The following is a 23,891-nucleotide window of genomic DNA, read 5'->3' as shown; positions in this document are numbered from 1 at the left end:
AATTTATTTCCCATTAAGATGATATTAACAAGTGGACCTTTAAGAGGCAGAGCCCTCATAAATGGATTAATGGCATCATGAGAATGGTTTTCTGATGAAGGATGAGTTAACCCCCTTCCTCTTGCTCTGTCTTGCACATTGGCTTGACCTTCTGCCTTGCACATGGGATTGAAGGAGATCCAATTATTAACCTAAGTGACTTCATTTTGTCTCTCCCAGACCTGATGTTTTCTGAGTCATTCTTTCTCTCAGCCTATCTTAAGTTCCAGGATCACAGGTCTGATACTAAACATCCTGCAAGGGAAATTGAAATTGACTCCAAAGCAGTGGCAATTTCCTCAGTGCTAATAAGACTGTGACCAACCACAATAGGATCTGACCAAGATCCCCATCTGTGCAAGTCCCCTGGACTCTGCCTGTGTTTCTTTCTCTATATAACCACAAAGCACTATTGATACCCCAAAGACAGTCCTCAGGTCTATCTTCCCAGTGTAGCCACACTGAGAATAGTCTTAGTATTATAAGAGAATAAATTCCTTTCCTATTTCACCATCAATTTTTCTAACTGGCTTTCTTTTGGGACAAAGGACTGAATCTGGTTTGTTGGGAACTCTAGTCAGGCATGTGCCTTAGGATTTTGGTAACAGGATGGTGCAGCTCAAGATGCTAGCAACCTATTCTAGGCCTTTCTAGTCTCTAGAGCCCAGCATCTCTTTTCCTTATATATTACTCCATCTCAGGTATTCTGTTAAAGTAGCAGAAAACAGACTTGGATGGATAAGTGAAAGGCTAGGCTCAACTGGGGCATCCAAGCAGAACACCACCAGTTACTACAGCATCATGGTTTCAAGGCTCACGTGGGAGCTCAGGTTCCATGGGTAGGTGTTCCAAAGGGTTATAATGCAGCTTCTTGTCCTTTAGGTCTAGCTGTGGAAGTCACACAACATTACATTTTTGCCACTTTAGATTGGGTGAAGCAGTCACAAGCCCACCTAGATTCAAAAAGGGGTCAATAGAGGAGTGACAAAGAATATTCACTTCTGTATTAGTACTGCCATAGCATGCTCCAAGATTTTAGGATTTCACTTAACCATAGAAAACAAAAGCAGATAGCAAATCCCATGCAAGCCTATAGTAAATCATAAGTTGTACAGTTTTGTAAGTGATATTTTTCTATTAAGAGAAAGTAGTAATTCTCAGATGATAATTAGAGAAGATTGCTCTGCCTCTTAGTGAGACTTGAATATAGTGTTATCATTAACATGAATATTCATAGTTGATCAATAATAGTTGTTATCATCCATAGATAAAACTCTTCAATATAGCTTTTTGAAGCACCTGAAAATATATGTTTTTATATCATTGTTTATAATATTTATGCATATGTCAGAAAAGCATTTGAAGGTCATTTGTGCTTGAGTTTATTTACAATAGACATTATGAATAGTATGGACAGTATTCAAAATGTATGGTAGACCCCTTATCTACAGCAGATATGTTCCAAGACCCAATAGATGCCTGAAATTGCTGATAGTATCAAAGTGTACTATACTATGCTTTATTCTAAGTATAAATACCTATGATAAATTTTAATTTATAAATTAGGCAAATAAGAGATTAACCACAATAACTAATAATATAGAATACTTATAGCAATATAGCATAAGATTTTTAACTATGTTCACATAGTTTACATAGAGAAAATGTTTACATAGTTTAACTATGTAAACATGGTTTAGTTTAACTATGTAAACATGGTTAATTTCTCTCAAACTGAAAACAGATATGGCTACTACGTAACTAATGGACATGTAGTATATATACCATGGAAACACTGTATAAAAGGATGATCCACATGTTAGGTGGAGTGGAGCAAGACATTACCCACAATGGTGCACAATTTAAAACTTATAAATCATTTCTGGAATTTTCCATTTATTATTTTTGGACCACAGGTGACCTCAGGCAACTGAAAGCATGAAAAGCAAATTCATGGATGAGAGGGGAACACTATATAAAATATCTATTCTTTGCATCAGCATATATATACACACAAAATTTAAGATATGAATTTTTACTCTATTTTATAATTATTGAATTATATGTACCAAAATATACAAAATGTAATGTTTCAATTTTATTTTCTATTATTTTACAGAATCAAGAAAAAACTAAACCACAAGGACTTGGATTAGTGACTATAAATTTGGAATTATTTTTGCTAATAAAAAAAACAATTTTAATAGGCTTTATCCTTAATGAAGTTAATCAGGTTCAAGAGAAATTAAAATGTAAGAAAACAAGGATGTTAGCAGAAATGAAATTCTTAGGTAGTACTCTACCTCCTTGAATTCTGGTATTCATGTCTCTATAAAAATTGTTCCAATGACATAGATATTACTAAGAATATCACAGTATTTTAAGGCTTAGAGGAAAAGTATACAAACTAATTAACCTGTTTTTATCTGCTATTTTCTCTTACATGTTAAGTTAAATAAATTAAATAATTATATAGTACAAGTTCCCCCAAATAGAAGCCTTCTTTTCAAAGAAAGAAAATAAAAATACTGAATTATGGTTAAAGTTAAATAAGCATTCAAATAAAATGCAAGAATTACATCATTTTGACAAAGTGAGAAAATAACTAATAGTGATGTACCAAGAACATTGTGGAAGAGAATATTTTAAAATGGATTTTGGTACATTTGAGTGGGAGTTCTGCTGTTAATTAACTATGTGTGTATTTAGAGTTTATATAAACTTTCTGCATTCCCTCTCTACAAAATAAGGGGTTTGAGCTATTGTAACTTTAGAGAACATATTCAAGATATAAAATTATATATTTTTTCATCACAAAAGAATAGTTAAAATCAGACATCAATATGAATTAACAGTCAGAGTGGTTTTATGAATTGTTTTTTTTTTTGAGTGTGGCAAACAATCTGATACTTTAGACTTGCTGATGCTTTGCCACCATTACCTTTCATTTTTACAGACAAATTACTCTGATGAAAATCACATTAACCAAAATGTATTGTTCCATAGAAATAAGTGTTCCAAAAGCCTTGTAGCATTTTAATGGATCTCAAATTAATTAACCTATCTACTCTATCAAAGATATGAAATAGCTCAAAAAATAATATTTTACTGTTTGTGACTATTTCCTTTCAAAGTTTCACATAGTTAATATCTAATGTCTAAAATTCCTTTCACATATTGCCTTATTATTTTCCTTAAATTGTTTCTACCTGAAACAATCTGAATTAGTCTTCAATCATCATGATTAATTATAAATTCCTTAATAGTGAAAATCAAAAGAGAGTTTTAGTACTGTCCTTGTATTATTAAAATTCATAAAGAAGTATGAAGTCTCTGTAAGGAATCTAAAGGGATGGAAAAGCCAATTAGTAAACCACCTGATTATTTTACTAGATGCAAAAACGTTTGATAAAACTAACATCAATTCATGATGCAACTCTTAGTAAACTAGAAATAAAAAATAAGTTCATTAATATGAAGAGAAACTCAAAACAGCAAGCAACGCCACCAAAATTCAGTAGGTTATTTGTAAAATATCAAAAGTTTTCCTTTAAAGATCATGAACAAGACAAGGAACTCTTCTATCTCTACTCTCACTTCTATTTAACATTGAACTAGTAATCTCAGCCATTGAAAAACAAAGAACAAATAAAAAGTGTAAGAATTAAAAAGGTAGGTACAAAACCATCATAAATTAGTTGACATTTAATTTACACACTGTGGAATGCACTAAATGTTGGTGTATGATTTGATGAATTTTGAAAAATGTATACACTCATTTAAATCACCACCAACAAGATATAGAACATCCCCACCATTCTTTTCTAATCTTTATTTTTTGTTTTTTCCCCATCATATTTTACTGGCTATTAAATATTGCATAGCATTTCAAAGAGAATATCCTTGGCATATACTCTCCCTTGGGAGAAAATTCTCCCAACAACATTATTATTATTTCATTATTATTATTTCATTATTTCACCAGTAAGTATGGCAATAATGTTAGCTCTAAGTTTTTCTAGATAACAGCAGAATGAGGAATTTCTATCACTAATTTGCTAAGAATTCTTTCACAAATAAGTTGAATTGTTTTAAATGCCTTTTACACATTTATTGAGCTAATCATACAGGTTTTCTCTTTTATTTTCTTATGGTAAATTACATTGATTTTATTTAGAATGTCAAATTAATCTTTCATTGTAGATATGGCTTCTGGCTCCCTACCTTGGTCAAGCAGTATTTCCATTTTTATGTACTGCTAGATTTAATTTGCTATTATTTGATTGGTGGCTATTATATTCATATAGTAGTTTATTATTATTATTATTATTATTATTATTATTATTAGGGTTATACTCATCCCCTTAAACAGAATAATGAATGTAGCTACTTTTAAAGGATTATTTACATAGAATCAATATTACTTATTTCTTAAGTTTTTGAAAAGTTTACCAGTAAAATCATCTGGGTTTGGAATTATCTGGGTGCAGGTTTTTATTATAAATTCAATTTCCTGAAGATAAAGAATAATTTAGGTTTTCTATTTCAGCATTTTAGTAAGATGTACTTCTTGAAAACTTCCTGTATTTCTTATATTTGTTACATAAATTAATGTCAATTTGTTCATAACATTCCTTTATCATTCCTTTATCTTTCATAATCACTAGATCTGTAGTGATGCTTCTTTCTTCTGTCCCTGTATTGATAATTTTCTATAAGTTTTGGTACAGAACCTACTTGATGTACTTGGACACTTTCCTTTAATGAGCTGGGACCTTTTCTTTGCAAAACATCAGGAGATCCCTTCAGGATGTCCCTCTGCCTACCTGGGCCTTATCAGGGAAGAGAGAAATGATAAAACAAATGAATCGCAAAGGTTAGCGACATGTAACCCATGCTAAGGAAGTGCCTGCCATGCCTAATGGATATTTTTGTGGATTAATTCAGGGGTTTAGAACACAAGAATGAAAAAAAAAAGATGACTTTCTGGGCTTGAAAGCCTGTTCTCAGGAGAGTCTTGAATATATGGCAAATAACCCAGCAGATGGTTGCCACTTGCTACTCAAGTGGCTCTTAGAGGACAATATGGACAAAGTGAAAGCTCATCCCAAGTGATGTTATGATGCTTAAGATGCAACAGAGAAAAGCAATGGTGAGAATGAAAGGGTCATGGAAGTGAGTGGGCTGAAGTGGCCTTATATAAAAAATAAGGATCGCTCAAGAGTCATATTTCAGAGGAAGGCCCACAGTGCACCCAGGCTATCGAGAGTACACTAGTAGAGAAGCCCCAGCATCAGAGATAGGGGATCTTTAACCAGGACTGACAGGTACAGGAGAATTCACAGAACTTGGCTTGTTAAAGGCAAATGGGCATGATGAGCTCCACACCAACAGACGCCAGGGGGTGGCCTTTCACTGTCCCAATCCAGGTTATTTCAATAATTTAATGACCAGAAAGAATAATATGGAAGTTTAACCTTCAGAGAAATGTGGAGGTGTTTGGTATAACACTGTCTCCCAGAAGAGATAAATGAATGGTCTGAGGAGAACAGCTTAATTTATATAGTCAAGGAAAACCAGAACAGCTGGACAAGTAGGTGGGGCAGTCACTCTTACAAAAGAGATAGCCACCCTTTGCCCAATTTGCAGACCAGCACCAGCTGACTGGAGAGGTTAGCTCGCTCTGAAGAGGAAGGGCCTCTTAACGTCATGGCCATGCATAATATGACGAGCCCCATCTTTTCCCAAACGTAGCCCAACATATTAATTATAGTTATTCCTACATTCCTCTTTCTTGTTAATAAATTTCACAAGGAATCTGTGGTTGCACTTTAGGAATCTCTAAATCTGGCTGTCTATTCACAGTTAAAATCTTGGAATTACAAAAAGGTCTAGCAAGACTCACTACTACCCTCTCTGCATATTTCCCCCATTTCTCCTGGTGCCAGATAAGCATATGGTACCTTCAGAATAGCTCAGGTTTTCATCTCCTTAAGTATAAAAACTATGCTCTGAGAAAAACTTGGATTTTACATTTACTACTTTATTTAAAAAAAAAAAAAAACAAGCTGTGTCAATTATGTCAAGTTATTTCTAGCACCGGTGCCATAGTTTGAAGCCAGTGTAAGCATTATTATCAGATTCACTGAAAGATCTCTTATTGTTTTGCAATCACTTTGTAACAAAATTATAGTATGTGGCAAAACCAGAGCCATTGTTTCCTCACTCAGAGCACTATTTAAGTTTTGTATGAATTTCCTATCCCCTACTTTGCTGTGTGTAAACAAATCTGTGCTAATCTTATAGATATTACACTGACAAACATGAGGGGCTGTCAGTGGACTGCAAGGAAAACTAAGAACAGATGAGATGAACGGCTCCCTGCATGCAGCCACAGGTCATCTCAGTTTTGAAAGAGGATGTAGCAGAAGCAAATGTCATATGTTTCTGTGTGTCCCTCTTCACATGGCAAGTCATTTGCCAAGGACATGGGGCTGCTTTACTAGCTATGAGGTGACCACTAATAGATGAAATGGAGCCAAAGAATATTAATCAATATGCTTACAACATTTTTCTTTCTGTGTAAGATCATTAAGAGCATTGTGAGGCCCTCCATATCTTCAACAGGTATCTGTGCTTTCATTCATCCAGACTTCCCTTGTTTTTAGTTCTTACATTAAAACTTATTAATATGCCATTTCCTTCAGTTTTTCTGTTAAACTATGTTTTCTAGTTTTGTATTCAGAGATCTGACATTTATGAATTTACTGCTTGTAATTGTGTACCTGGAAGAATTTGTCTCCTGTCTTCCAAAAGGATTACAGTGGCAAGGGACATTTCTAGTGTTCAAATCCCTTATGATTTGGGATTTGACTCTTATCACTGCCTTCATATTTATTTATCATGAAGAAAATTATAATAATCTATGCTAAGACATTTCATTACTAACACTTAACTGAATGTTCAAGGCAAAATTGGTTGTTCAGTCTCTTTTCAAGATCATTTCTTTATTAAAACAGACCACAATATGATATTCATTTCGGGGATGTTTGCTTTCCCTAGCACAGAGTGCATTCAAAAGTAGCCATCACTAAAAGTAGTGAATCACTTTTAGAGCTAAGGAAGCTATGTCACTTACAGCATAATTGCTCTTCTTTACTCTGTGGAACAAAATTCTCTTCCAATTTGATCTTGTAACTTTCTTAAAATTGTGTCGGCATACCCAGCAGTATAAAATCATACCTTCATTCCTGCCATCAAATCAAAGATATGAAATACATCAAATTGAGACAGATTTAATTTTATTAACTTTAAAGCAGGATTTTCTGCTCTCTTCTTATGAAGCAGTAACATGATCATTTTGCTATGGGATATATATGTGTGTGCATATATGCTTGATATATATACATACATACATATATATGTGTGTGTGTATATATATATATATATATATGTGTGTGTGTGTGTGTATGTGTTTGTGTATTTGAAATAAAAGAAGTGGCTAAATGAAAAAAGTTATAATAAAAACCCACTAATGGCTTTTCCACCAGATATGTAATTTTTGATGCATCACACACACACTTCTGAGCTGGATGACTTCAGCTTTCTCTTAAGTCTAACTTTCTTGAAGGAGAAAATAATGGAATATTCGCAGCTACATTTCAGACTGCTTTGGTAAGTCTCTCTCATTTGCAAGTAACCAAAACCTAATTTACATCTGCTAAAGTAAAGAAAGGAATTTAGTAGCTCACATAAGTGAAACGTTCAAAGGATGCAGAAATTTAGATAAGGTTAGATCTTAGGGTTCAAATAATGTCACCTGTCTTCATCTTTTAGCTCTGACTCATCCCTGTGGATGTCATGCTCAGGCAGGTTCTTCCTATAGCTGTAAAGAAAATCCCCACAGCTTCATAGGCACACATCAACCATTTAGTAACTTCTGGGCCAATAAAGCTTCTATTCTGATGTCTGTAGTAGAAAACACAATGCAAAATTGTTTGGTCTGGATTGGGTTTATGCCCACATCTGTGCCAGAAAGACAGTGTCAGCCCAGCTAGATGGCTTAAAATGCCCTCCTAACAAGAGTCTATCACTAAAAGAACAGAAAAGAAGCCTTAGACTGGCAAAACCAATGAGCAGCTCAACAAATGCTCTGCTCTACTACTTTGAACCATGCCTCCTTCCTTGCTTGAGGGGACTTTACTCTCCATGCTGAGAGGGTACAGCATGAACAATTGGTGCCACAGCAACCTCCTCCAGCCTTAAGAAGAAGTAGAGAAAGAGTTGCTGTGCTTAGTGGAGTGAACTCTAGGCTAGAGCCTCCTTACCACTCCCTGGGCATCTCTATAATGTCTGTACAAATTTCTATTTAGCTGAATTATAGCTGTTAACTACATGACTTCTTCATTAGGCTGAACTTTTTCAAAGTTGGGAATCTGGCCATTTATCTGTGTATGGTGAATGTTTAGCCCAGTGTTTGATACTTGTGTCTGCTGCATAAACATATAAATGCCAAAGTAAATAAATCTTTTAAAAACCTTACTTTAATTATCATCAATATCAAAACGAAGATCAGAAAAAAAGCCTTTATCAATTTTGTTTCAGCTTATTAACAGAACAATGTAGTATGAAAGCTTTCCTTTATTAGTATTATTGTACATGGCAATAAAAGTCCTTAACTTGTACAGTGCTTTACCATTTTCTAATGAAAGTTTCTACTGTGGCTGTCCTTTTTGATCTCACAACAATCATATAAGTTCCTCAGAGCTGTTATTGTAAGCCCTATGCAGAAAATAAGGTAAAATGAATTTTAGACACATTTTGTGCATATACAGCTAATACATTTTCAAGTTATTACAAAAATTAAGTATTGTTATTCTATGAAAGGTCAAGTTTATCCTAAGGTTTTTCCTCTCTATGGATAGTACATGGTGGCATGAGATCTCAGGACACCTAAAAATGAAAATAAATTAAAAAATTAAAAAAAAAACTGAAAGAAAGAAAAAGGTGAAAAGGGGGAATGAATGGATGTCAGCAAAGCCACAATATCATCAATTCATCAAAAAACATATTTCCAGGAATACAAGTTTAGTTATGTGATTGCTAGCCATATAATGATGGAGAAGTCTGCCATAGAATCTAGGTTGAGGAGCTCCTGTGTGCAAGTATATAGAGAGCTTTTAAAACTGTTTAGGTATTAGAATCAAGTGGCCTTAACATAAAAAGGGGAGTAAAATATGCACAATAATTAAAATGCAGAGAACCTGCTTACTCCAAAATACATGCCAAGTGGAACTGTCATTAACAATTTAAAGACTCAGCTTGTATTTGGCCAATACTTCAGTCAGGGTTTATTCAAATAGAATATCTTGATATAAGTGTAGTACTTATATCAGTGGTGAAAATGTGAAGGTCAAATGCTGCATACTTCTCAGTGTCCTTTATGATGGTTATTACACATTTAGATAATCACAGAAATGAATTCAAGCTACAGCGGAAAAATATAAGCATCAGAAAAAAATCAGAGATTAAGAGTGAACAGAACTAAGCATTTTTAATAGTGCTGCTTGACAAGCGTTCTTTAGAAGATACAGCAGGTCTATAAGCAGTTTAACAATAAAGCTTTTCACGAATGGAATCTGATCGAGGTGTCTAGTACCTGTCCTGCCCTCTATTGTCCACTCATTGAAGCAGGACAGAACTGCTGACATACAATAGTCAATATGGAACCCTGTGGTAATAGATGGTGACTTATGAGCAGGGTTTCTTATTCTTGAGAATGTGTATGAACTTGAGGGAACAAGTGGACATCCCAAATGGAAACATAGTGTGCCTTGAACTTGGAGGTATTGAAAATAAAAGTGTAAATAAAAGCATTCTTTAGTTTATCAAAGGTATCTTTGACAAATAAATAAATAAAAATAAAATAAAGAACCACTGTTGTAGAGTCTGACTGATATTAATCATCTCTGATTTTCTATTTTTCCAGTGTTTTGCCTAATATTTTATGTATTAATTTCAGCATTAAATATTTGACACCTAAAACTATTTTTATTTGAATGATTTTACACTTTTATTGTCTGCCATATATTCTATTATTTCCTGGAATATTTGAGTGATGTCTGGTGTTTATAATTACCTTTTCTTCTTCTAGGCTAAATTGGCAATAACTTCCAAATGCACTCAGTTTCATTCATATATATATATATATGAATGAAATATATATCCTTCCAGATATCCAGGAAAAGATATTAAATGAAGACAATCACTGCTATTCCTCCCCCTTCACTGTTCTCTCATATATTCTCATATTGAGATAATTAGCTGCCGTGCTTAGCTGGATAAGGGCTTTCCTTGGCAGCCTTCTCTCTTGTGAACACTAAAAGTGCTTTTAAATTCATGCCAGGCAGTAGCTGACACGTTTCTGCTATTCTCTATGATATGTATTTTCTTTTGTTACTATGTGTTTTGTGTCCTTTGTTATATAATTTTTAACACTTCTATTATTCTTTCTCTCTTCATAGGTTTACAAACTATTAAAATGAAAGAATCACATATTGTACTACTTTGTATCTTTCCTGCTTTTTAACAAAATGGGCAGTAGGCAATTATCTTTATTTGATTTATCAAGTAAAATGTTATTTCTTATAATAATCTTTGTATCTGTAAAATTAATCACTTGTCCCTAAGAGAGAAATATTTGCTATTAGTCAGGATTTGGTTTCAGGTGTGCTATGAATGGGCTATGAATGATAGGTCAGAAACTCTAAGTGAACAATTTCCCATCTCTTTCTTATTATTGTCTTTTAAATAGTGGGTCTCAAATTCAAATGCCTATAGAGGCCAAACAGGGAGTATGCCTGTGTATCAATGATAAAGCTTTTAGTAATTCCCAAGACACTAAATACTACCACAAAACAAAAGTCTTGAAAAATGAACCTACCTGATACTGTATTATACATGTATAAGATATTGGACAAAATGTTCTTTTAAGAGAGAAGAATAGCTCATTAGTGGCTTCAATTAGGTCAACCCATTAATCTCACCAAATGTCAGTTCTAAAGTAAAAGCCAAATGAAAGGACCTTCACAGATATTCACAGGAATTCAGAAATCCAGAGGTCCTGGGTTATCATCAGATGTTTTCTGGTCCATTAAATAATCACTATGACTTCAGGGGTGCATTAGGGGGAAAAGTAATAGCAGGAAGACAGTAACTATTGTCTAATTGGGTATTCATTGTGACAATGAAAGCCTCTTCCAGGCACAAAACACAAAGACAACACAAAGACAACGGCTGAATCAATCAGTAGCAAAGGGAGAACAGAAGGACACATGCTCTTCTCATTGCTAGGCTATGAGAGTAAAATTTCAAGGGAGAATAGATAGGAATAAAACCAATTAAAGGAGAATTTAGGATCTTGCAAATCTTTTTTTTTTTTTTTACTTTTTTTATTGGTTGTTCAAAATATTACAAAGCTCTTGACATCTCATATTACATATATTAGATTCAAGTGGATTATGAACTCCCATTTTTACCCCCAATACAGATTGCAGAATCACATCGCAATCTTCACAGCTCTAGGAATATTTTCTGTCTTCCAAAGAGACTCAAGATCAAAATCAAAGGATGAGTCTATCCAACCTTAAACACTGAATGAAAAGTTAAACACTTGATATTTATGCTTTTCTTTATATTTGTCTATATATTCTTATGAGCATGTAAAAACACAATATAGAACAGGGATTTTATATTTCTATACTGTTGTGTATATATTATGACATGAAAATATTAGAGGAATTTTTGTTGTTTTGGGGCTCTTTGGAAGCAATGTGTCTCTCATGTTTCTATTTAGCTCATGACTGTCTTTTGCTCTAGACTATCTTTACAAGTATATTAGTATAATGAAGAGCTTTGGATGATGGAGATAGTATCTCTTCCTGGGAAGGTCTGATAATAGTCTTAGAAAACAGAGACATTATTACTCTCTGGAGCAGAGGGTGGGCATGTTTACTGTCAATTATTTAATTTGAGAGACCAATGCTCTGACTTCTCTTGTGACATAATATATTGTGCAAGCTGAACCTCTTCATTTTGCTATGTGGAAATTGGTTCAAGGAATCAGTAGAAAAATGCTGATAATTAGGTTTCTGTTACTACCATGAGCAGAAAGCTCTTCTTTGCCTCAGACCCAGAAGTCTCATGTCTTCTTTGGATATTCATAAGATTGCAAGTCTCAGAGCATTTCACTGATTTTATAGTTTATTTATTCCTTAGAATGAATTTTAGTGCCATATTTTAAGTCAACAAGAAGTTCATATTCGGTTTCTAAGTCTATATGTTTTGGCTAAAGCATATGGTTCCCTCCCACCCCCACTGGTATCATAGGCTCATTTTGTTTATCTTGTGTGATTAGCATTGAACTCTATCTTTGTTCCATTCTTAGTGACAGTCATTTATCCAAACTGCTATTTCTTTGAAATATCAGTTTGGAATATCAGCACAGCTTAATTGTATTTCAATGTGTCTCACCTTATTTACATTGTAATAGGTTCTAGTTACTTTCAAATCCAAGACTAAAATGTACATACTACTTGTGTATGTGATTTATATATCACTTGTTTCGCCAGAAGATTATTTAATCGCTTGGGTTTTCCACAAGAAAGGGTTGTCTTTTCACCTGCTCATTTTTTAAAAAATAAAACTTTCATAACATCTTCGGGAATGACCATTATCACCTCTGAAAAGCCAAAATAAACATAGGGAGAGGCGATATCACTTGAAAAGGAAACACAGCAATCCCATTTGACTGTGAAAAAGAATAGTGAGAAAACCCCACAGCTTTGAGGAAGGGTAAAATGTGTATGTGATACTTAGCTACTAATGAACCCCACAATCTAGTCTCCACACTGCTATATTAACTATTTTAACAAAAAAACTGCAAACTTCCACTGCAAACAAGGCAAATCTTGTGGTATCCTGGTCCATTATTGATTGGTGGGTAGGCACAGGCTCCAGGGAATGCTTTAGGGGCCCATGATTCATCACGTGATTCTCCACTCTCTGAGGTCTTTAATGAGTGATTTCCCCAAGTTCTGCAGCTCACAGGGAATATTATAATCTATGTCAAAGGTACTTGTGGAAATTATTTTACAGAGCATGGGGCAATGGTGTTGAGGGAGATAAAGTTTGGAGGTCATGGAAAATTGGAGGAAATTTGTGTGCACAAAGGTTTTGTTTTGTTTGAGAGACCTATCATATATCTTGGTGACTATAGTCATGATGATGTACTGTTTTACCTTTTCTTTGTTTTAAGTGTGTGTGTGTGTGTATACAATTTTTTTTAAAGATCAATTGTTCTATGCTCTGCCTTTTCATCTATTTCAGAAATAAACTAGCCTCTCAATTCTTTTATTATATTGACAGGTATCATCTAGAGACTGAAATCAAAGTCAGGATGAGTTTCATTTATCAAATTAATTAATGTGTTATTTAATAGAAAGACTGGACTACAGAGAAAGTTATATAGTAGTTTGAATAATATTTGGAGGGCTGGGAAAATATAAGACAATAATAATTTAGGACTTGGATAAAGAGACCATTTAAGAAGAATGGACAGAATGATACTGGTGTTAGTGTGCTCTACCAACTAATAATATTCTTCTATCAATGGTTGCTACAAAATAAAAAGCTTTGCAGTGATGGTTGATGAGCTATTATTTGGCTGAAGTAACTAGCTTTTGCATACCAAGTGATGAAAAAGTGGAAAGGATTTTTAAAATACTGTCTAAGACAGTGATGTTTCAGTGCTGAGAAATATTCATCTAAGTATTATGAGAGAAAAATAAATGTATGTATTGGCCATCATACTCAGGAGGCTTGTGGTAATGCCCTTTTAGCTTAACTACCAAACATTCAGTAAATTGCATGCTAAGATTTTTGGAGGTCACTCTATTCCACATGTGTTCATTTCCTAAAAAGAGGTGGATTTAATTATGTAACAAAATCATTTCTTTTACACTTCTAATTTATAAAATTTTGTAACAGGAAAAATAAAGAGAATTTCCCCTTTTTAATCTATAGGACTCCTTTATTCTTCACTCTTTCTTATATTAATGGTGTTTTATTTTAATTTACAAAAATTGGTAATAAATTTTGATACACTAGTGAATTGCATTATGAAGCTTATGTCTATAAACTGTATATCTGTTTCAAGATAGTTCTTTAGAAAAACAAAAATCTCATCATCATTTTGTTTTGCTGTTGCTAATACCTGTTTATCGCCCATTAGTTCCTCTTTGCAAAAGTGAATTTACTGAGATAATTACATTATTATCCTTTCTAATGACTGGGCACTTAGAAATGACACTTCAGTATAATGTGGAGTAGCTTACTTTAGGAAAATCTAAAACACACAGAATTGTGTGTTTTAATTAAATTAGTGTTGGCTTATAAGGTTCTGAACAAATTTTATGAATTTCAAAAGCTGAAGATTTTTCAAACAAATTTAGAATTTAAGTATACATTTTTACTACTCATCATCTGAGAAGACCCAATTAGAATTGTTCCCTTCTGTTACTAGCCAGTCAATGGAAGAGATAGTAGAATGGAAGAAGATAGTAGCCTAAAAGATGATATGTTTAGATTAAAAATTTATTAGCAACCATTCTTCAAAGTTGAGTCAGATTACCACACCAATAAAATTAGTGCTTTTTTTTTCAGGACAGTTTTATATTCTTAAACATTCATGTGAATGTCAAAGAGATTTTGTTCCTGTGCTTATATCATCATTATTTACATTATTAGAAATTGAAATTAAGTTTCAAAAAGTTAGATAAAAGGATTTTGAATGTTCTCAGAATGAATATTAAATATTTGAGGAGACAGATAGGTGAACCCTAATTTAAGCATTATACAATGCATATATATGAACATCACATGATACCCCATATAAATATGTGATTTTTAATATCAGTAAAATTATAAATTTAAACAAAGAAATCTAAACATAGAAATATAAAAATACTTAAATAACAATACCAACTTATTGTGTTCATTTAACATTTCAATTAGAAATTTTAATTTTCTAAAATAAGATTGGAGAGAAAAGTGGCATTGTTTTACATTTTATAAATCTCTAATGTAACAGAAAGTGGTTGAATTCTCATATTTGCTTCTGAATTCAATCTTTTGTGACCTGTTGTTTTGTTGACAAATTTGAATAAAATATTACTCTGAACAGATATAAGTATTTAGAAAAGGAAGTTGTATTTCAATAGCCTTTTTCGATAATTAAAAATGTTTTTCCTTGATTGTACATTAAATCTTGACAAGTGGTAGTTTTCTAAAGGTTAGTTGGAATGCGAAATCTGAAACTATATCACTGACCTCTACTGCATTAAAATGTTTTGGTTCATCTTGCACTTTGAATAGATTCTTTAATCATGCAAGATTTTTATATAGCAGGCATTGGTCATATGGAAAACATTGTTTTTCTGCATTATGAAGCTCTTTCCATATGTTAAATTTCATTATTGATATAAAAATAAAGTTTATTTTTAAATATCAGCATCAATCTTTTCAGGTTTGGGAAACTGTCAAAATTGTGGTAATGTATGTATTTTTCCATATTTCTTAGTTTTTGCTAGTGCTAATTTTCATTGATAGCAAATATTATCATATGTTTTCCTGGAATTGATAGACTCACTCCATTCACTAAAATGACTGCCAAATATAAAAATCCTAATACTTACAGTTTATAAGTCATTCATTGTTGTTAAAAATGGTATTTCATGAAAAATTCACCTTTGCAGTCAACAACTCACTCCTACAACTGCTTTTCCTTAAGACAGTTGTATTAATTTTCTATTGCTGCTGTAACAAGTACACAGATTTAGCAGGTTAAAATAAACCCACTTATTATCTCACAATTTTGTAGGTTATAAGCCCAGTGGGCTTGGCTGAATATTCCGCTATGGGTCCTATCAGGTTATAATGAAGGTATTTTAGGTTCTTATTGCAAGGTATGGGGGGAAATATACTTCCTGATTCATTCAAGTTTTTTGGCAGAATTTGGTTCTATGCAGCTGTAGGATTGAGGTCCTATTCTTTTGTGAGCTGTTGGCTGAGTGTCATTCTCAGCTTTGGAGATTTTCCCCATTCTTTTGTTTGCAAATCCAATAATAGTTTTCATGTTCCAAACCACTCTGACTTCTGTTGTGCCTCATCTCTCTGACTCTTCTGCCTCCTTCTTAAGGGCTAATGTGATTACAGTGAATGATCCAGGATAATCTTCCTATTTTAAATCAGATGATGTTATTATCTGTACTTTCTGTACAGTCATACTTCCATTAGTGTTTGGTTGCATAGCAGGTGAAGGAAAATCTTGGGGGACATCGTTAGAATTTTGCCTACCACAATAACCATTGCCCTTTGATATGCAGTAGCAGGAAAGCATCATGCCTACTTCCTATTTTTTTTCACACAGATTATTACAAAAAACATAACAGAATTGAGATTTATTACAGTTAATAATTTTTACACTTTTCTTTATCCAGGATATTTTGTATTTGACTTTCTTTATTTTTCTTTCTCTTTTCTTTCTTTCTTTCTTTCTTTCTTTCTTTCTTTCTTTCTTTCTTTCTTTCTTTCTTTCTTCCTTTCTTTCTTTCTTTCTTTTTTAAAGAAGATTACTTTCTGCCTTGACTAAGGAATCATAATTTTACTCATCATTGCTTTTGCACCAGCAGTGAAAAGTCAACACGGTGGAAAAAGAAATTATCATCTAGGTATTGTAATAAAACATTATTATTTTGTTGTTGTTGTTACATGAGTTCCTTGGAAGATTCTTGGGGACCCCAGGGTTCTTAGACTAGAGTTTGAGAAAAATTCTTTTTATTAATTACTTTGTTCAGTAGTCTAGTTTCTAACTAAGACAGGCATTATTGAGTAATAAACAAACAAAATATATAAGCAACCAATTTTCATTAAGACTTAAAATAGTGTAGCCTCAACACATTGGGCAAAGTTTTCTGGCTCATATCTACTTGTCTGGTGTTGAACAGTTTTAATTAAGTTGAAATATATTTTAAGTGGCCTAATTCTTAGACAATGCAAAATAAGTAATTAAAACATTAACTGTGTTGAATGCCTTTGGACCCTGACAATTCTAGGACAACTGGTCTATAAACTCAATCCCCAATGTCTAGAAACAACAACATTTGATCCACTGGTCCATGAGGAGCTCTCATATTGATATCAGCACACGAGGATGTCGTTGGTCTCTTACACAGATTCACTCTTGAAAGCAACAGGATTCTATTCCATTCCTGTTCATCAAGCCTCAGAATCAGTCCTGGTTCTACCTCTCTATAAGAGATTGATGAGTCACTAGAATTCTGTCCTATGTGGACACAGAAAGGCAGAGTTTTACCTTTCCTTTGTGCTTCTTCAGCTTCTCTGAACCACTCTTGACTGGACAGAGTCTTGCATCCCACCGTGCACACAGTGACTTGTGTCTCTACATACCTGTCTCTGCTATCATGGTACAGATCTATCCACGTGGAGGAACTCTGTCTTCTGCCATAATTCAAAATACCTCCTTTTATAAATAGGAGTTTTAAATATTTGAACTCATAAGCAATCAAATAGAGTAGAAGTAGTCATTTAAAGTTTTAAATATCATGTAAATGTGAAGCCCTATTATTCCTGAAATATTAGAATTGTAATGACAAAGTTCCTGTGGGCATAGGAAAGGAATCTTCCTATTAATGCTTCTTAGTGACTGTCCAGGAATGTTCCCGGTGAGGGTCATCACGATAATAAAATTACTGAGATCTAGCAATAAAAGAAGAAGAAAAAAAGGCAATACACCCACTGTGTATTATTAGATGAGTCATATTGGAAAAAATTCTGTTCCTATCTAATATTCTAAAGTATTCTAAGTTATTACAGAGAAAGATAGAAAGCAAGGTTGTTATGAGATTTAGGATTATGTATGAAACATGAAAACAATTTTTTAAAAAATCCCTGGTTCCCATTTCATTATGAAAACATTAATGATATGAAGTTCAACTCTAATACATATTACCTAAGCAGTCAAAATTTGACCTTCTATTTAAGTCTGTTAATGGTAAGAAGTACAAGAATCGTCCCCTTGTTTCCCTAACCACTAAGAATTAGGGCCCATTGAAGTCTTGGTTTACCCTCCCTTCACTATCCATGGTGGGTTCCTGTTAGGGAAGTTCCAGCCTCCTCTGTTCTTTTGCCCAGGAAGATCTCTGGGGGGGGGGGGGGGGTCACTCAGGATTGTTTTTAACTCCTTGGGACCCTGAAAACTAGTGGGTATTAAAGATTTAAATAATATGGAAAATAGCTATGATAAATGAACAATTACTATGAGCCAGATTTTTTTCAAAGTAGTTTATTATTTTTTTATGTTATAGTTTTCTAAATTTTATTGCTATATTTATTTAAGGTATATAATATGATGTTTTAATATACATAGTGAAATGGTTACTGTAGTCAAGCTGATTAATATATCCATCATTTTGCTTTATTTATTTACTTAATTACTTATTGTGGTAAAAACACCCAAAGTCTGTTATTTTGGAAAATTTCCAGTAAACAGCACAATATTATTGACTATAGGCCTTATGTTCTATTTAAGATCTCCAGATTTATCAGTTCTACATAACTGTGATTTTGTGCATTTTGATCGACATCTCTCTCCTCAATTCTCCCCAAATCACCCCCACCCTACCTCTGGTAATCACCATTCGACTCTGTGTTTCTATACATTCTACTTTTCAAAAGATGCTGGATATATACACTATATCTTGGATAAGTGTCCCACAATGGTGTAAGGCTTGGTGCCTTTAGAAGTGGGTGCCTTTAGAAGGTGGGGGAACCTGTAAGAGACAGATCCTAGTGGGAGTTCTTCTGATCATAGGGGCGTGCTCTTGAAGGGGATTTGGAATCCCAGCTCTTTCCTTTTCCTTTCTTTTTTATATTCCAGACATGAGATAAATGGTTTTGCTAAGATGTACTCACTCATCACAGGGCCGAAAGTAATGGAATCAACAAATCATGGACTGAAACTTTCAAAATTGTTAGTTAAAATGATAAAGCTTTTCTCTTTATATGCTGACTATCTCAAGTATTTGTCACTGGAATGGAAAACTGACCAACAAAATATATAATTTGTATACATTTGTATATATGCATATGCATGTAAAGATTTAGATATATATATATATATATATATATATATATGATATATACATATAATACAGACATATATGCATACTATATATGTAGTATATATAGTTTATATATATGGTAAATGTGCATGTGTATATACATATATAAATATATGCATGACTTACAGGGTTATCACACAACACACATATATAATACATATATACATAATATATATAGTATATATAGTATATATAGTATATGTATAGTGTGTATATATGTTCCTTATTACATACTTTTAAATTATTCCACTCCTTATTAATTTTTCTTCCTACCAAGCCTCTTGCCATAGGTCCTATCTCCAACCTTGCATGTCCTGCTTCTCGTTTTGCTTTCTTTCTAAGATCATCTATGATTTTCTTTTTACTGAATCTAGAGGCTTTGTTTTTATCTTTTTAAATATTTTTTGTCCAGTCATTTATAAAAATACATTTTTTTATTGTATATATTTTTCCATTTCTTTTACCACTTCCTCATTACTCATTTTGACTATTTCAAAATCCTTTTCTGTGGAATACTTTTTCTATATTTCTTTTTTTCTCCCCTGAATGTTCTGGCTTCCCTTTAGAACCCACAATACTATTCACATTGATTATCATTTTAACATATCCAGAATATACTGCCAAGTGAAAATTATGTTTAAATCATCCCTCTTTGTCAAGTCCCTATTTATTGAGCAGTAGAATGAAATTAGGAAGTATATGGCTGCTAAAAAGGAGAGTCTTTGAAGAAAAATTTCCTGCCTTTGTACTGTGGTTCTTAAAGCAATTAGCTTTGTAGATCAGGTTTTTTTTTTAATTCATAAAGACTTAGTTCTTGGAGTTCCATACCATATCCCTGTTCTATATCATGTCACTTGGTATGGAAAATAATCACTTTCATTCACACATATACAAGACCACATTTTTCTTTTTCTGAAAATTAGAGAAAACAATAAAGGAAAATTTGAATGTTATACAGCACGATATAACTGATACAGTTCTTTAAGGATGACTACATATGCTAAATGCTTTATACTTAGTATAACATGTACCTGAAAAATTAATTATTCAATATTTTTATTGGTATAAAATATTTGTCACTAATATTCATGCTGGTATAGTCTACATGTTTCTTCTCACTTAATTGCCAAATGATAATATCTTAATAATACATAACAATTTTCACAATGATTTAAGAGTGCATTCTTTGGGGCCAGAATACCTGAGCCAAAGCCTTGTGACCTTGGACAAAAGCTTCTTTGTGAAGTTTTGAGGGAATAATAATGTGTACCTCATAGGTTTGTTACATGGATTAAATAGGTTAAAACATGAGGTGTTTGAAATAGAGCCTAGCACATAGGAAAAATTTCAACATGTTAACTTTAAATAATAATAATTTTTTTTACTATTCTATCATTGGGTGTTTTAGTCATCTCCAGTTTATGCTTCCTTCTGACTTTGTCCTTTATCCCAGCTGCAGGCTTGCTTATCAATTTCTTATTATATTTTTTCTTATTATGTTTCTTATTTTGTTGAAAACAGTTTTGGGGCCTGCAACTTTCTTGAATGACGGTAGCATTAAAAGAGTAGATCTCAAGACGGATCTGACTTAAAATCTCATTCTTCTACTACCAGCTTTATACCTTTGGTGAAAGCACTTTCCTTTTCAGTGTTTTGGTTTCCCTCTATAAAATGGGGATGAATACAGCTATCTTTAGGGCTGCTGAAAGTATTAGAGATAATGCATGTTAAAATAATACAAATCTGGTCTCTGGCTTATAGTAAGTGTTGAATAAATTGGAGCAATTACTATAAAAGCTAGCTAAGCCCTTTATATGCTGCATCTTTTTCTCTATATAAGGCTTTCTCCAGTGCCCTCTACTGGGATTACTTTTTCTCTATGCAGAATTTTCCAGAAGGAGTAACAAAGAGTGATACTTCAAGATGGTTAATTACCCTCTCAAGTAACTTTAGTAATTAAAGTGGTTTGCATATTAAAATAATTACTCCTCAGAGGGTGACAAAGGTAGAATTTGTCTGTTACATAGTTCATAACAAGGCATACTTAGCAGAATCATCTGGGTGTGTTTCTGACAATATAGTGGAGGCTTGCAAGAAAACTTTGATTTAGCGGTGTCTAGGATGACATTTGTGTTTAAAAACTGTTTAAAGCAAAACGATACATTGAGTTCCCAGAGCTCCTACAAGAAGGTTTTTCTAATTTGAATGAGAGGAACAAAACTGCTGCCATATTTGAAATCTTTGGGGCAATGACTGTGTTTAAGAGAATAATTTCCTCCTCTTCATCTGAGATTTGAACATGCTACACTAAAACATTGTGGCCTTGTTTACAAGTTAAAATAGGGAAACATTCCAAAATTGTTTTAACAAACAAGTGCTACAGTTTTAACAAACAAGTGCAAGTGTTGTTTTAACACAGTACATACAGTTTTAAGCAGACCTTAAACATGGACTACAAAGAGTCTAGCAGGTTTTGTTTAAGTTGTTTTGGTGGCCAATACATTCACTTTAGTGGGGGTTAGTGGTTCTCAAACTTGAGGAAGTATCAGAATTCCTTAGAGGATTTGTTCAAACACAGGTTGCCTTACCTCATCTCAGGAGTTTCTGACTCAGTACGTCTGGGGTAGGGCCCAAGAATTTGCATTCCTGACAAATTCTGGGGTGATGCTAATTCTGCTGGTTTGGGGACCCCACTTTGAGAATCACTGCCACAGGCCAAACCTGAGAATTGTTTCATGTTGGAAGATGCTGACAAAATTCTGTCTCACATGTCAGGAGGATATTACCAGAGGTCTACTGACCTTCTTCAGACAGAATCTGTTTGGGACTGATTCATCTGTACCTTATAAAATGTTCAGTATTCACTCCCTGGAGAAATAAGTGAAAGTACTGAAAAAAGAACTTTTTTTTTTTAAATGAAAGCCTTAAGAAGTAGACAAAAAGTACCTACAACAAATGATTTTATGTCCTTTTAAGCAGCTTTTATTATGCAGTGCAAATAATTAACAATGAACCATTTTCATTGGTTTCCTTGTGCTGTTGAGCACAACAGTTATCAGAACACACCTGCTGTCTTAATGGAGCTGTGGTTTCTAAGAGCTCACAATCATCTGACATCACTGCTTGGAGAGAAAGACTATTGATTTTCACCTCTATAAGTTAACTTAGGGGACATATGTGCTCTTCAACATCTAAATATTGAGAGAATTTTCTGTTGTTCAGCCTTCTTATCACTTAGGGCTCTTTGCATGACCATGTGAGATCTGCTGAAAAGAGACATCTTTTAATCTAATTTTCAAATTGTTAGTGAGATCTGAGAAGACACCAGTGTTGAGAATCAGGATCCAGTCCTATTCCCCCATTGTTGAAATTGAATACCTGAGAAATGCCGGGCTAAGAGCAAAAAGTTTTATTTAAGGGGTAGAACAGAGAGAGTGGTTGGGGGAGTGTGTGAGAAACAGGGAGAGAGAGTGTGAGAGAGAGGGGGAATGGAAGAGGAGGGAGTCCAGAGTTGGTGTTTAAGGTTGTGAGGGAGCAGGGGGTGTGCTTCCTCTTTGATAGATTTCAGATTTTTCTCTTTTCTCACGCCCCCTCCTCCTCCCATCCTGCCTACATGACCAAAAGTTACCAAAAAGGCAGGAAGAGAGCTGTCTGAGGGGTGCTTATTAAAAACTCCTTGCCAGCAGGAAAAATTCCCTGGAGGCAGTTAACCTTGGCAACATGTTAGAGGAGGGGGAAGTGCTGGCAGTATTATCATTTTATTTCCTTTTGAATCAGTCCCCATCTTCCTGGCCCAATCATTCCTTATCTACACTGACTGTCCTTTGATCTCCTCCCCCCAGTCTCTATGCCCCCTTCAATTAAGGGAACCTTTATAAAGGTTTGTAAGGGGAAATGGATGATGACCACTCTGGTTGCTTTAGGCTGAGAGGGGTGACATGGGCAAGCAGTTTGAGTTTTTCTTTTAGGAATGTTTTGGGTCAGAGGAGGTAAAAAGTCTGATTCAGAAAAAACAGGCTGTCAAGTTATCTGGGAGTTGGTGCTTCTATGAGATAAACAAAAAGACCTGAGTACTGGAATGAGATTAATACAAAATAAATGTCATAGCATCTGGAACACATTAACGAGTATCATGATGATAATAGAAATCAGTAATCTCTCACCAAGAACTAAACAGTTGTTTCTATAACAAGGCCAGTGGGGACATGGCCTCTATATAGGAGTGTAAATCTTTAATGACATTAGTTGCATTGCCAGAGTTAAATAATGTAAACACAACACTTAATTATTATAATGTTGCAGATGCCCCCATAAGTTGTCATTAAGATGTCTAATGTCATCTGATTTTTGTAAAATACCTTTTTATTGGCATAGCCTCTGTGTTTAGCAGAGATCCCTTTATTTATGTTACTTCATACTAGGAAATACAGATTAAGTCTGCCTATGTAGGAGGCTAAGAAGATTTGTAGGCCTTAAATTGACTGGAAATACTTCTGACTTTGATAGTCTCTATTGATATTTATCAGGCAATCCTGTCTAGGAATTCGTCTTTTGTATCCTCCAGTCTTATTCTTGGCAGGACTGGCATAGTGT

Source organism: Callospermophilus lateralis, chromosome 9 (genome assembly GCF_048772815.1).
Source record: "Callospermophilus lateralis isolate mCalLat2 chromosome 9, mCalLat2.hap1, whole genome shotgun sequence".
NCBI classification, from domain to species: domain Eukaryota; kingdom Metazoa; phylum Chordata; class Mammalia; order Rodentia; family Sciuridae; genus Callospermophilus; species Callospermophilus lateralis.
This window is presented reverse-complemented; position numbering follows the sequence as displayed.